General features: G+C 36.9%; 1 protein-coding gene across 1 annotated transcript in view; it reads right to left on the bottom strand.

The window, feature by feature from the left end:
• Positions 1 to 10,414, bottom strand: part of LOC134660249 (serine protease Hayan-like) — a 46,569-nt gene extending 36,155 nt beyond the window's left edge. Inside the window, exon 1 of the mRNA XM_063515994.1 lies at positions 10,369 to 10,414. The gene's annotated coding sequence lies outside the window, so the exon portion shown is untranslated. The remainder of the gene's footprint in view (positions 1 to 10,368) is intronic.
• Between the last annotated feature and the right edge of the window lie 3,692 nt (positions 10,415 to 14,106).

Genomic DNA, 14,106 nt, shown 5'->3' with positions numbered 1-14,106 from the left:
TTACATGTTAGTTACATACAGGTCGAGAGTTCCTATGGCCACCTCCTGTCTCCATCATCAGATCAGTTCGACAGTACCATATTATTGTATTGTCATCAGAACTACATACAGCTGCCAATTTTCATGACGCTACGATCCTTGGAAGATGGTTAAATTAGTTACCTTAGATTCCATTACATAGTTATTTAGTTACATACAGGTCGATCTAATAAAAGCTTGTTTAAAACTTTGTTATTACTGCAATAAACTTGTTGTAAATAAAATTATTCCTCTTGTGGTTTTGACCGCGTCGTTACGTGAGTTACGTCCTTGTACTGATACTGATGTGCGATGGAAAGTTTCAAAAAAAGTAAATTTTCCCATATGGAAACCTCTAGTTTTACATACAAAACTTCTACTCTATTACGTAGACGTTAATATGTTACGTGAATATTCATGCCAAGACAATACTCGTAGTAGATAATACTTTTCATTACGAATACGAGGAAAGTAAAATGCATGTGTTTTTTTTTAAACATGAGAAAGTAGAAATTTTTATAGTAAATCTTGAGGGTACTTTCAATTAACAATTTAGGCAAAAGTATCGTTATTTATGGCATGGGGAGTTAAATATCAGAATGGAAATTGTATAACAAATCCATTTAAACCCAAATTTGAAATGCTTCTCGTAAAAAAAAAATTACCTAGTCGTACTTGGAACGTAAAATGCTTTAATGCAGAAACGTATAATTTTCTGCACACCTCTTAGAATAAAAATGACCCTCTTTCAGAGCATGAGAAATGAATTTTTAGGGTTCCGTAGCCAAATGGCAAAAAACGGAACCCTTATAGATTCGTCATGTCTGTCTGTCTGTCCGTCTGTCCGTCTGTCTGTCCGTCCGTATGTCACAGCCACTTTTCTCCGAAACTATAAGAACTATACTGTTGAAACTTGGTAAGTAGATGTATTCTGTGAACCGCATTAAGATTTTCACACAAAAGTAGAAAAAAAACAATAAATTTTTGGGGTTCCCCATACTTCGAACTGAAACTCAAAAATTTTTTTTTCATCAAACCCATACGTGTGGGGTATCTATGGATAGGTCTTCAAAAATGATATTGAGGTTTCTAATATCATTTTTTTCTAAACTGAATAGTTTGCGCGAGAGACACTTCCAAAGTGGTAAAATGTGTGTCCCCCCCCCTGTAACTTCTAAAATAAGAGAATGATAAAACTAAAAAAAATATATGATGTACATTACCATGTAAACTTCCACCGAAAATTGGTTTGAACGAGATCTAGTAAGTAGTTTTTTTTTTATACGTCTTAAATCGCCTAAATACGGAACCCTTCATGGGCGAGTCCGACTCGCACTTGGCCGCTTTTTTTAAGCATGATTATTTCTTAATATAATGAGCGGAAATTGTGAAAGTACCTATAACAAAATCAACATATTAAACCTACCTACATGTAGAACACTCAACCAGTTCTATAATTATAAAACCGGTCGATTGCTATAATTGATGATTCACAGATTCCCCAGGCACTCGTCATTTGTATTCAGTTTACTCCAAGTTAAAGTCCCCGCCGTGACTGAGCAATTTGTAGTACTTAATTCTTAATTCGTAGTAAATCGCTTGACCGTTACTATAGTTTGTTTTGACAAACCCCAGTATAGGTATATCCCAGTATACTTATTTTGTTTTGAAAGTCCTTTGGGACTGTCTCATTTCAAACATAGAGAGAGAGAATCATCAGGTAGGTACTATATTTGTCTTACACTAGTACTAGCACCCAAAAGAAAAGGATGAGTATAGTTTTTTTGTTCTTATTTACTGACAAATTCTAATTATTATTAAATTAAAAAAAAAAAAAAAAAAAAAATTATTATTTGGAGCCTGTCGTGTCCCACTGCTGGGCAAAGGCCTCCCCCCAAATTCTCCACAAATCCACTTACAAATTCTTAATTCGTAGTAAATCGCTTGACCGTTACTAATAATGTGTAAGTTATTGCAGAAGATTCTCAAAATTTCCGAATTTCTGGAAACAATTATGAGAAAATTGTCATGCCAGTTTCCAATAAGAAAAATTCCGTTCCGATTAGGGATTTTACTCAATGTTCTTAACTGTTGACGACGGTTTAATTTAATTCACGTTAGAATACTCATTGGCGCCTATTTCAAGTCTCATAGAAATCGAAATTAACTGTAAGAAGGCTTGGCAACAAACGTGCAAAAAAAATACCGAGAACATTTCGCCGCCTGCCTGCAATACGGCCATATCTCAAAATTTATGATTATTGGAAATTCGATTGCATCGCATTGCGATACAGCGAGAAAATGTTGCCAGCATCCTTGGTACACTTACAATGCCTCAAGGGCCTATTTTAGATTTAAGCTAGTTATTAATTTCTTTTAGTAATACCACTGTATATAGGTATCTTATTTGTAAATAAATCATTTTATCGTTTTAATTAAAAATAATAAAGTTAAAAATGTTGGTACACAAGTGGCCGTATTGCAGGCACGATTTTTGAAAATTCTCTTTGGAACATTGCTAATTATTCAGTTTAACCATTTAACGTTCCTTTCTAGTTATTCGATTTCGAACCGTAATTCTTATAGTAGAGATTCGTTTTTGCTTAAGTATGACGCCAAGTATGACGCTACGGACTAAAGGATGACTCAAGTTAGACCGGGCCGTGTCCGGGCCGGAACTTCCGGATCTCCGTGATCACCGTCATAGAAAAGTAAGCTCCGGAAGCTCTGGCCCGGTCTAACGTAAGTCATTCTTTTAAAGTGTTAAGTCCCCGCCGTGACTGAGCATTTTTTTATTAATTCGTAGTAAATTGCTCGACCGTTACTAATTTTTAAACGATTATTTAAGTTATTGGATGGTGTAAGCATGAAATGCTTGAAAAAAGCTAAAATATTCCATTACGTTTTAAGAGTCACACGATCTAGCCACCGCCATTAATCGAAATTACGCTCTCACTTTAAATAGTATTTTATACAATCGTGATATAATGGAGAGCTTTTCAGTCGAGTACCGTGTTTAGGCAATGAAGCTTGCTGAGTTGCCTAAGTAAGGTACGAGATTGAAAAGCTTGATTATATCACTATTGTATACAATACTTTTTCTACGAGTCAACAAAAAAATACTTAAAACTAGTAGAAGAATCATGTATATATGTAGGTAAAAAAACCAAAAGTATACAGCTAAGATGCGCGAGCAGCCGCGATACCTTCATATTCATACTCGTACGCGACCCGGCCCCCGCGCCCCGCGCCCCCGGCCGGTTGGTCAACGACACCTTCTCGTAACTCATGAGGCCCTGGTACTTGCTCCGCGCTTTCGATTGGTCAATTTCATTATAGTTGACAAAACTGTATCGAAATGAATATTATAGTTGAGTTGGGGTCCCATAGTGAAAAAAGTATGCGATTTCACTTTGGTATAAGTACGAAGTCTTAATTCATGCATTGCAGTCGACGAGTAGAAAAACGTCATTCTGAAATAACATGAAATTTATTGTGATAAACGTTCAAGTATAAATGGCCATTAACATCAGCATTCGAACCCGGCACCTCCTGTTTGGTAGGCGGGCCACTACTGACTAGGCTAGGAGGCCTATCGGTCGGGCAGGCTATCGGTTTCAATCACTATCACTACCAGATCACTACATCATTACTACATAGTATAAAACAAAGTCGCTTTCCTGTCTGTCTGTGGGCGTTTTTTTTTGTTGTCCCTACACTTTTTTTTCAAATTTGGGATTTTTTATGTTATTTCTACTCAGAATCACGAGCTATTTCTATCCTAATAGGAGAAAAAAAAGTGTCCTAAGGTTTTTATTTCACCATTTTTCATAGACTTGTATGGCGGTCGCGGAATGGAAAGATCGAAAAATTTATGGACATTTTGGGACACTTTTTTTCTCCTATTAGGATAGACAGAGCTCGTGATTCTGAGTAGAAATAACATAAAAAATCCCAAATTTGAAAAAAAAGTGTAGGTGACAAAAAAAAAACGCCCCTGTATGCTTAGATCTTTAAAACTACGCAACTGATTTTGATGCGGTTTCTTTTAATGAGAGTGATTCAAGAGGAAGGTTTATGTATAATTTGATAACCCGTGCGAAGCCGGGGCGGGTCGCTAGTAAATTATAAATATAATTTCGTTTACAACTGTGGCAACCAATTAAATAATTTTACCAACATTTTGAATTGTGTTTTTTAAAGAGTCACACTTTTCTTTACTACATGACATTTATTTCAGTTTATCTTTATATATCTTTTTAAATATAATTCTTCTGTACGTGTGTAAGTAACCTCATCATCATCATCATCCTGGCGTCAATCCCAGCTGTGCCCCCGCGCGGGGCGCGAGGACGTGTGTAAGTAACCTAACTCCTCCTAAACGGCTGGACCGATTCGGATGAAAGTTTGTGTGTATACTTGGGTGGGTCCCTGGATGGTTTAAATTTACAATTGGACCCGATAAATGGCGTCCTGATCGCGTTTTTTGAGAAAAGACGTATTTGCTTGCTGTGTTGCTAAGGCAGGTCGAATAAACAGTTATGGTGTCAAGTTTTAGAAGACGTTGCGTGGGTAACGATTTGACACGTGTAGCACATCTATAACGACGGCTGACTGACGTTGTCATGCTTTTGGTGACTGTAAATATTTATAGTTTTAATAATAATGATAGAACGCTAATTTGATATGAAAAAAATCGTATAAAAATTATATTAAGATAACTATCACAGTAAAGATTAAGATTATAATATTTAAATAGGATTATATTACATTTTAAAGCATGTAAGTACAATATTAAGAAAGAGATTCGAGGTTTAAAAAGATACTTCGGCCACCTTAATACCTTATTGGAGTAATTAATAAAAAAGGATAAAACAATATTCGGGTGTCACCACCGTTTCATTCAAACACAAACAAACAAAGTCTCTTTCTAAAACCCGAATCTCATTCTCAGAGCTCACACGGACTGTGCATATATTTCAGAGGTAATAGGTAAGTTATAATAGGTATTTATTAGTTTGCGACACAAAAAATTGCGAATTCAAACCTCATTTTGTACTGTAATGAGTAATAAAACCGGCCAAGTGCGAGTCGGACTCGCGCACGAAGGGTTCCGTACCATTATCTATAAAAACAGCAAAAAAATCACGTTTGTTGTATGGGAGCCCCTTAAATATTTATTTTATTCTGCATTTTAGTAATTGTTGTTATAGCGGCAACAAAAATACATCATCTGTGAAAATTTCAACTGTCTAGCTATCACGGTTCATGAGATACAGCCTGATGACAGACGGACGGACGGACAGCGAAGTCTTAGTAATAGGGTCCTGTTTTCGGTACGGAACCATAAAAATATTTTTTTTCAAATGCAAAAAAAGAACGGCCTTAATAATGTGGTCAGGATCAGGATAAATCCTTACCAGACACATTACGAGGGGTTAAGGTTTGAGGACTTATATTTTTAACCGGCTTTAAAAAGGAGATTTTATGTTTTACTGTGTTGCTAAGACAGGTCGAATAAATTACTAAAAGGAATAGCTATCACTAGGTATACATTCACTGATTGATAGGTGGTACGAAGTTCACCGGGTCAGCTAGTAAATGATAATTATTTAGTCGATATCACTGTTTAACTATTTGAGTCACTTAGTGACTCAAAGTTCATTAACCAGAACTGAATGCATTCTAGGAGACAATAACTTATTACGTAGGTACATAATATGTAGTTGGTAGCAAGTAGGTAATATTATTATATTAAAATTCCAATAATATAAAGGTAATACATATAAAACTTAAGAACTAAAACAGGTAATATAGAATTATTGTTTACAAACACCCATGTTTCACAAAATTCCAAAATTTACACGAAAGGGATACCTAAAAAAACCTTAACTGATTTCGATATCAAGATAAGTTAAGAGGTCTTGCTATTGTATAATGGGAGCGGCTTTTTGGTTCGTGTGACTCTTAAATCTGTAAAATTACACGACTCAAGATTCGTCTGACCAAAAATGGCCTATAAAACACAGTTATAACCACTTTAGTGTTGTTACTATGGTAATATAATTACTAATCGTATTATTAGAAGTCATAATCGTAAATAATCTTATGTTTCTAAGACGTTATTTTTCATTACCTACAATAATACCTACATAAAAATTTAGGTATATGCCGAGACTAATAGGACTGCTTCTGTGAGTAGAGTCCAGAGGAGCTGGGCAAATCGACCGATTAGATCAGGAAAATGATTGGCGCCAATCTCATCTAGTGTCCACACGTACACGTACACAAACTAACTTCGAAAATTGGCATTTGTGTCCGCACCTGCTGATTTGATCGGGGAATCAAATTGGCGTTTGCGTCCGCACGGCCCGATTCGATCGGACAATTTCATCAGATTGGCGAAAAGTTGTCTCGTCTGGACTCTCACTGTAGAGTTAAAACCAAAGTGGACAACCGCGCGACATTTTTGACGCGAAAAAAATTTTTTATGGGGCAGATCGTGCAAGTCAACCAAGTCAACCAACGGCCAACCCTCCATACAAAGGCTAAAAAAAATCCCGCCAAAAAAGATTGTCTTCTACTTTTTCCAAATCAGAACACGATACCGAATACGCCCTAAAACGGATTAGGAATAAAAGAATTTTATTTTATTTTATTTTTATTTCATTTTTGTATTTTTGATAGCGTTATATTTTAACTAAAATTTCATTTCCTTCTGTGCACACGTGTTTAGAGTTATAGTCCAGATCTGAACTGTAAGCTATTAATGTAATTTATATAAATGTCTGTAACTTGTTTTGTGAGCCTAATAAATAAATAAATAAATAATAATAATTTTGGGACAGGTCTAGCACAGAGATCATAGCGGTCAAGGTATAGTTAGATAATCACTACGTAGTATAAAACAAAATCGCTTCCCGCTGTCTGTCTGTTCCTATGTATGCTTAGATCTTTCAAACTAAGCAACGGCTTTGATGCGGTTTTTTAAATAGACAGAGTGATCAAGAGGAAGGTTTATGTATAATTTGTTAACCCGTGCGAAGCCGGGGTGGGTCGCTAGTATTTTATTATAATAGTGTTAACGGAACCCTATAATGAGCATTACAAAGATTGGCCATAGCAATCCAGCGCGGGAACGCTGCCTGCGTGATGGGCACCTTGTCAAGGGCGCAAAATTTTGATAGGTATTTTTAATTTTTTTTTAGCTTTAGTTATTAGTTGTAGTTAATTTTAGTTTTATATTCATTTTATAACACTTATTATACAATAAATGAGTTAATTCCTTAGCATTACACGACATGCTCTGGGCCAAATTCTTTAATTTAATGATATGCGTATAGATTGCATAGCTTGCTCTAGATTTTTATTATACAATGTGCTGATAAGTAGGTATAATAGTTTGCGAAAATGCAAACACCCGTATAACCATGTATAACTGCTTTGAGTGCATTGAACTGAATTGCCAAAGTTAAAGTTAAAGCGTTATTTGAGCCACAATTCGTCCGTTTTTATTGATTCCATTAAGTACCTACGTATGTTATATATTATATAGGTACGATACAAGTGCGAAAAATAGGAAATTCGCAACGAGTGGCGATAAATTGAAACACAACCGAATGGAGTTTTTTTAAATCGACACGAGCTGCTAATTACCTTTTCGCACGTGTATTGTATATGACCCTTTAAATTTTCGACATATTAGGCACGTATTGTGCTAATTATCGCAGTGCGGTAAAGTAGGTACTGTAAAGTTCCGTTTTTATTGATTCCATTATGTTAAGATAATTATATATAGCCATTTTAATTAAATTATTTAATTCCATACACAAATTTAAAACTTACGCCAACATATTTATTATAATTATTATAATAACATACATGTCAGTTCTTCGAATTTCCAGTTTGTAATGACGACATTTTAAACTGATTCCGTAAAGTCGGGTTTTTGCTACAGATTATTATTATATTTATCAGAATAGCTATAAATAAATTCATTTTGCATATTTATATCATACGTATAACATGGTATAATACACCGGACATCCGCCCACGAGCTTAAACAGATAACGAGTTATTGACCTTGCCATAGACACTACGAGTACTTGGCTATTACTAGACACAATTGGAAATAAAGACTGTCAATGTCCATAAAATGCCAAATAAAAGTTTTCATTTTCATACAAATTGTATGGGAAAAGTTTTCCTCGATTTGTGGCTTTTCTAGCCGGAAATTTTTTTTGCTTCCATACAAGCTTTTGATCCTCAATAGGAATGGGATCGATTGGCATCAAAAAAAAAGTTTGTCAAAAATGACCTTTTTCTCGCACCCTGTATGTTTTTTCCAAAATCTGTAAAAGCCAATCTTCATTAATTTGAAATCGAGGGAAGGTCTTCTAAGACCGTTTTCTCGTAGCAGTACGGGATCTGGTAGCTGCCCTCACTGACCCAAAAAGAAAATCCACCCTTTGCGCCGTTCGGAGTCGAAACACGCGGTCATGCGTTATGTTATGTTACCCAGAAGACTGGCAGCGTTACCTCGTTGGATGGCCAAACTTAGTCTCTGGCCGAAGTAGCTGCCAGCCCTCTGGTCACCAGACGCATAGAGTATCTACAAGACACTCGGAAATGTCACTGATTAAAATAAAATATCTCGAAATCCCCGTACACCGGTTATCACAACTTGATTCAAGCAATGAGAGCTCACGCTCAGAAAATATGTGCAATTTGGAAAAATACCAGCCTCTGTCACCCAAAGCTGAAACGGCCTATGCGACAGAAAACGTGGACACAATTATTTTTTTACCAACACAATGTCTAATTGTTATTTAATTGATGTCACGTTATAAACAACAATAGTACGTAATAACTTGAAAATTCTTGCTTAATGGAGTCATTTGCGTGTTGTGATATCTTGTTTTGTCTTATCCTCTAGCCGGCTATAAAAAGATCTCCTGTTCCATTCTAATTTGAACTTTGTGTTGACAAAATAAAATTTCATTTTGCTTGGCAAGGTTTGACGCATGGGCGGTTAGAGGTTATATAGCATTGACATAGATATCTAAGGACGGGCTAATGGGGCACTAAAAATGGTACTAGTTCAGCGGTGTTACTCACGAATTCCAGCCAATCGTGCAGTCTAACGCAACTAGTTGCGACCAATAGCGCGCGTAATGCGAACTCGTCAACCAATCGTGCGCGTGATGCGAACTCATCGACCAATCGCGTTGTAGCGATTTCACACCGCTGTACCGGCCCCTGTCATACCTCATTATTATTGCCCGTAAAGCCAGTCCCTAGATATTATACGTCAATGTTATGTGGTATTTGACTACTAGGCAAATCTGCAGTTTCTTTTTTCGAACTGTCATGATGATTTTGCTACTATGGAATACCCGAAACACTAACATGTGACGTCACAATCAAATGACCTACTTTTTATAGTTTTATATGGGTTTTATTTAAAATAGAAATTGTGTCTAAAAATAACTGCTGTCTACTTACGTCTCTCTATTAATCTTCTGGTGCTTTATTTCATGCATGGTAGAAAATAATTTAATTTAAATACAGTCAATTACCCTATTGCGGTACAATAGTACGATGATATGTTTTCCTTCCCAGAATAGCGCCTGGTAAATTTCAAATGATATTTCGTACATAAGTTTCGTAAAACTCATTGGTACGATCCGGGCGCGTGTAAGTAAATAAACTTGAATGGTTCCTGTATAAGTAGGTAGGTAGCAAACCTATCTACCTACTACATACCAAATTCTCATAAGTTTAATTAGGTACTCAAAAGGGGTTAAAAATATACCTACCGCAAATCCACCTAAACTACCTACCAAAAGCATTTGAGGTGCCTTCGTTCAGGTGCGGGATTTAAAATTAAATGTCGTATGTAGTTCTATTGAAAAATATGCTTATAAATGTAAGAAAAAACTCACGCAAAACAAAAAAAAAACATTAGTATTTATATTCAATTATACTTACTAGGGGCCTATTTCTCAATTTCGATCGCTCGAATTCATCACTCGAAACTCGGTGGAAAACGGCAAAATGCAGATTTTTGAAATACTTACGAGCGATAGAAATTGGGAATGGGGCCCTCTGTACTTGTGGACCATAGTTGTAGTACTACTGGACTGTAATTTAAATTAAATACGGATTTTGGAGCAAAGTAGGCACATTTTACGGTACTTTAAATTTACTTTGTAACGTGACAACGAAAATCTAGGGGAAGTGTATTATTTCCTTGTAGCTAATATATTACAGAAATAACGCGTCAGTTCTGAGATATCAGAAAAATATAAATCAACTAATAATTCAAAATAATAATAAGTGTGTACTTACGAATAATGATGCACTTAAAAACACCCACAGCACTACACTTAAAATTTCAATTGTCACTAGTTTTTATAAAGTTTGTTTATAATTTTGTTTATATTTATTATTTATTTTCTCTCACACACGAGTATTCGCGGCTGAGGATTGTCATATACTAATGTGTCGTGTAGTCAGGGTTGTCAGGTGTGCGGAAGTGAATTATTGTATTTACTTAAGAGGATAGGGGACGATCGATGCTCCATACAAACGTAGTCCTCATTTTCCTCCCTGGATATTGACATTATGGAAAATATTTTTATACAATTTGATTTCCATAATGTCAATATCCAGGAAGGAAAATGAGGACTAAATGTTTGTATGGAGAATATATCGTCCCCTTTCCTCTTAATGCCCGTTGCATCGATACTGAGGCGATGGATTCAACTCCATACCACAATGGGGAAATAAATTTTAAATAGTGTAGGTACCTTTACCTTATATAAATCTTAATTTTAATATATTTCACTAATAATTCACCAGAGAGCTGGCAGCTTTCTCTCGCAGCGCAGCGCATCAGTATTATTGCCATTCAGCGAGGGAATGCTGCCAGCATCTTTGGCACAATGCCGCGGGGGGCTTTTTTTAGATTTATTTTAATTTAGAGTAGTTTAGTTTTTAATTTTAGTTTTAATTATAGTTTTTAATTTTAGTTTTAATTTTAGTTTTTAATTTTAGATAGTATATGGTGTTTGTATGTATGTTTGAGTATGTTCCTGTATTTTTGAGAAATATAATAAAAGTTACACATTTTGACCACTAATAATTTGTTTCTTGTGTGCTAACATAGTTTTTTTAAGTATTACCTAATGTTACTAACATATTTAATTATGCTTTAGTTAATTTTAATTTTATTGTAGTTATTTTATTGTGAATGTATATGGAATTTTATTCTGAAATAAATTATTTGATTTGATTTGATCGTACATTGTACCGGAGTCCACATTATCGTACCTATATTCACGATAATTATCATTCGTCTGGCAACCCTATATAACGTTTTACCAGCCACACTGTGAACAGGCAATTTTAAGCCTTCTCGCAAAGAAAATAAGGTACGGTCAAGGTATTTAAATAGAAATGGCAAAAATGTCAACATATTATATGACTGATTTTGTTGGCATTGGATATATGGGGCATTATCTATGAAAAGGGACCTTATTGTCGATGGCGCTTACGCCACTCAGCGTCGCGCGGCATTGTATTTATATCGGAGCATCGTTAACAAAGCCGTAAGTGCCATCGACAATAAGGTCCCTTTTCATAGATAATATCACATATACCTAACCAGAGACAAGGGAATTGATTGTAATAGTGTAGCAGCCCTAGGAGCGTGGCGCCGCGCGTGTGACGTCACACTGCCGTATTCGAACTTCAAGATATTCACAAAAGACGACACGTACTAGATCCATTCTAGATATGTTATAGTTTAGATATCAACTAGTTCTCTTTTGCAGCGCAATTCGGGCAACCAATGTCACTTTTACGTTAGATAGAGTTAGATATCTATTAGATGTGAATTGGATCTCTAAGTCATATCCTGTGGAAATCATTCAAGAGTATCTCCAGAATCGCGCAAATGTCAAATTTGACAGGTTAGATCTTAAACATACCGTTATCGTATCTATCTCTATCGTATCTCGTCATTGGTGATGTCTAAAAGATATCTAATAGATGTCTATTTCAAAATCCGAATCGGGCCCACAGACGCCGCCTGCGCACAATCTGCTTCGTCAACGCACTTAATAAGTACCTACTTAGGTAGGTATTTACTAAAGTACTACCACGAGTATAACATTATAGCAAATATACATATGTAACTCCGTATAAGATGAATAAAAGCTAAGGAAAAAACGTGTCTCGGAAATCAATACAAAAGTTGTTCTCGGACAGATGGCGCACACACCTTTGGCCTATGCTCGGATAGATGGCGTTGACACAGTTTCATATTTAACAATTTTAACACATACGTATCAGTGAAAGAACATGAGAGAAAGAAAGAACAAATGACACACCACCGTCTGTCCGTCTGTCTGTCTGGCACCAGGCAGTATCTCATGAACCGTGATAGCTAGATCACGGTTCATGAGTTGAAATTTTCACAGCTGATGTATTTCTGTTGCCGTTATACAAAAAATACGGAAAAGCACAACGCTTTGGGCACCGTGGCCGGTCCAATATATCTGATAACGTGATGGCGACTTCCCAATCAAATTATCCAAATTATATCTTGGGATTCACGCCTGATCATTTATTCGTAGCATCGTTGCATTTCTACACATTTGCTGCCAAAACTCCAGCAGCTATTTAGCAGCAATTTTTTTTACTAATTTACGAATAAACACTACATTGCGCTCCAAAACACGCATAGCTGACGTGGGGGAGAAGACCGCCAGGCTGAAGTGGGACTGGGCGGGTCACGTCTGTCGTATGCATCCAGATAGGTGGGCTAGTATAGCCACCAAGTGGATACCGCAAAAAAATGCTCGGACGTGGCAGGCCCAGACAGAGATGGCGGGACGACTTAGACGCCTTCATCAGTAACTGGCCGGAAATAGCACAACAACGGGAGCTGTGGAGATCAAGGGGAGAGGCCTTTGCCCAGCAGTCGGACACTGAAACGGGCTATTAAAAAAAAAAACAAAAAAAAACGAGTATAAATCCATTGTATTATTCTGGAATTGAAATTCACGATTCAAATTCAATTAAGAATCACACGTATCTAGCCGCCGCTATACAATCGATGATACACTCTCACTTTTTAGGGTTCCGTACCTCAAAAGGAAAAAACGGAACCCGTATAGGATCACTCGTGCGTCTGTCCATGTCTGTCTGTATGTACGACCAGGGCCGGATCTAGGGTAGAGCGAGTGGAGCGGCCGCTCTAGGCGCCAAATGGTAGGGGCACCAAAACAGCAAATACTGTGAAAACAAACATCTAGAAAAAACAGACGGGTAACTACGGAACCTCATACCACACCTCGGACACTGACGATCAAATGTATGAAACAAACGCGTTCCTACGCACACAGCCTAAGCTCGTGTAGGTGAACGCGTACCATGCTTGTGTGAGTGAGATAAGACATTGTAGGGTAACTGTGAGGTAACCGAGAGCGGGTCTCAGCGGGTGGGCGGCACTTTCAAAGGGAGGCAGGGAGCGTCCATACTGTATGCTAGTACTCTTTATTATACTGTGCTAATACTGAGCATGGAGCGCCAAAACTTAATCTGCGTCCAAAGTTAAAACGGCCGTTTTTGTTTTTATTTGAGTTCATAGATTGACGAATCCAGCAACATGGAAACTAGTTTGATGTATTCAAAAGGTATTTTAATACAAGATACAGTAAGTAGCGGCCCCTTTTTTTTAAATAATTTTCTTTAAATAAATTTAAAAATAATCACGATTATTTAGCAGTGGCGCTAGTGTGCACGTTGATGGGCGTGTGGGTTGGGTTATGGGTTGGGTTGGGGTTGGGTCTGTAAGTAGTCAAACAAAAACGTGACACGGTGAAGCAAACTAGATATTACTAAGATACACCCAGTGCCGGCCCGAGTCCTTGATCAGGGTAGAGCGAAATCGGGTTTTGGCGCCCTTCGTTGAAGTTTTCAAGCGTATTTTACACAGCCCCCAACACCCACCACCCACCCCCCACCTCGCCACACTCGCGTCTTTTAAAACTTTTTTTTCTCATTTGCCATTTTGGCGCC

The sequence above is a fragment of the Cydia amplana genome, chromosome 26 (assembly GCF_948474715.1).
Source record: "Cydia amplana chromosome 26, ilCydAmpl1.1, whole genome shotgun sequence".
In the NCBI taxonomy this organism is placed as follows: Eukaryota; Metazoa; Arthropoda; class Insecta; order Lepidoptera; family Tortricidae; genus Cydia; species Cydia amplana.
Note: the sequence above shows the minus strand (reverse complement) of the source record. Positions and strands in the feature narration are given on the sequence as shown.